Source organism: Penaeus chinensis, chromosome 42 (assembly GCF_019202785.1).
Source record: "Penaeus chinensis breed Huanghai No. 1 chromosome 42, ASM1920278v2, whole genome shotgun sequence".
NCBI lineage: Eukaryota > Metazoa > Arthropoda > Malacostraca > Decapoda > Penaeidae > Penaeus > Penaeus chinensis.
Genome location: NC_061860.1, coordinates 11,651,274 through 11,653,773, shown reverse-complemented (window position 1 = coordinate 11,653,773; position 2,500 = coordinate 11,651,274).

Here is a 2,500-nt window from a genome sequence, read left to right as displayed (position 1 = left end):
ATGTAAAACTGCCGTAAACAAAAGCGCAATGTTTTGTAAACACAGTGGCAAAAGCATATCAACGTATTATTATTGTATGTATGACATATTTCTATATTACCATGTACAATTACAGTAGTCACAGACTACTGCCCTGTGTCAGATGTATGTAAAACTGTAATCATGATTACCCACGCCTGAGGAGATAGCTAGGGAGGTAAATAAACTTATTTAATTTAACTGAACTTACACATGGATGAGCATCTAGATACTCTGTCCAATGCATATGAATGCTACACTAACGGATCCTTGCAGTCTGAGAGCAGAGCAGGATGCGCTTTTGTTGTATATAAAAACAATATTTTGTAGCACCAGGATTGTAAGAGGGTTCATGACTGGGCTAGCACTACGCAAACAGGTTGGCAGGAATACTCATGGCCACCGAATTTCTATTGAATCAAGGCTCAGGAGTCATTTTCTGCGATTCTCAGAATGCTCTCCAGGCTTTGAACACTCTAGACAAAGGTGCGGGAAATATTGCAAATGACATCAGGATAAACGTGTATCGTGCAAAAGAACATAATGTACGTTTTTTGTGGATTCCATCGCATGTTGAAATCCCTAGGCATGATCATGCTGATCGCCTAGCAAAGTCAGCATGTGACAAACAAAGTGTGGATATAGATCTTGGGATACCTCTTTCTAGGATTTTATACATCATTAAAGCTTCCTTCAAAGAGGGCTTGTCGGTACAATTTGTAATGTCCAAAAAAACTAAGTGTAAACTGTGCAATGAAGAATATACATTATATCTCTGAGTGCCATGTGTTACACCTTTTCAGACCACCTAGCATGAGGTACGGAGAACTATGTAATTGCTTCATATCATCTGATGTCTTAGAAGATATACTTATGTTGTATCCTAAATTTGATATGTACTATCACATAACCGCATAACCGCCCAAGCTATATGCCGGCGTGGCAGATGAGTAGATAAAGGACTGTGCAATCGTTCCTTTCCTTAAACTGATAAAGTACTTATCATAACAATGTTATAGGCTAAAATTCAAATGAAATACCACTATGTAATGTTATGACCATGCATTAAATGTACCACAGCTTGCCCACGCCTGTGCAGTTAGCCAGGGTGGTAAATAAAAGACTAAACTATACATGGCTACCGCGTTACACAGCTTTCCCGACCACCTAACACGAGGTACGGAGTTCTATGTAACCATTTCATATCATCTGATGTCTTAGAAGATATACTTATGTTGTATCCTAAATTTGGAATGTAGTATCACATGATCGCATATCATATGTGGCAATGCCTTTCTACGCCCAAGCTGTACGCCGGCGTGGCAGATGAGTTGTTAAAGGACTGTGTAATTGTCCCTTTCCTTTAACTGATATATTACTTATCATAATAAGGTTATAGACTAAAATTCAAATGCAATGCCATTATATAATATGACCATGCATCAACTGCAGGGTGGTAAATAAAGGACTAAACTAAACTAAAATACTATACTTGGCAAAGAAATTATTTGAAATTATATGGAATTAATTTTGCGTTATTGCACATTTTATAATTTATTCCTTAATATTGCTTAGCTTGACTTTTGGTAGACACAACATGAAATTTACAGTTGATATTTTCTGTTTTAAAATTGTCATAATTTATTTTATTTATATTGTTATCTTAGCTATTGTTACTATTATCATATATTTTATTTACATCATTATTTTTTCTGTAGTTATTATTATTTTTAAAACAATGTTCATGACATGATCATAGTGAATTAATGTCTTCAATAATAATCTTTAAATATACTCTCAGACCTTTCCTTCCGTTCTCCCTCCTTCCTCTTACATCCTATCTTCTCTAATTTCCCTTTTCTGTCCACTTCTCGCTTTCTTACATCTTTTCTCCTTAATTCCTTCCTCCTTTTCCTTATATCCTCTCTTCTCTCTTCATTCTTTCTCTTGCACTCTTCGTTATTACATCCTTCGTCCTTTCTTTTGCACCCTCCCTCCTCCATCTTGTATTCTCCCTCTTCCCGTTTATTTCCTCCCTTCTCCCATCTCCCTCTTTCGTTTAACATCCTCCCTCTTCCCTCTCTCATCTCCCTTCCTTCCTATTACTCTCTCACGCCGCCCTCTTCCTTCCTTCTTCCATCTCCCCTTTTCCCTTTTTACATCCTTCCTCCTACGTCATCCATCCTTCCATCTCTTCAGCTTCCTCCCTCATCCTGTGTCCACCTTCCTCCCCCCCCCCCCCCCCCCCCACCCCATCATTTCACCCTCTTGTTTCCTCTTGCAATGACGAAAATATTGCACGGGAATCATATACGTAACAGTATTATATATTGTGCTTCTTATTATAGTGTTTTCTGATATATACTTGTTATTTCTGTTCAGTTATCCTCCTCCAAGGTTTTATTTTTTGTGTGAAGTTCTACAATGTAATCAAAGCGTACGAGTATTAGCAATATAGGTCAATATAAAAAAAAGTTTCAAA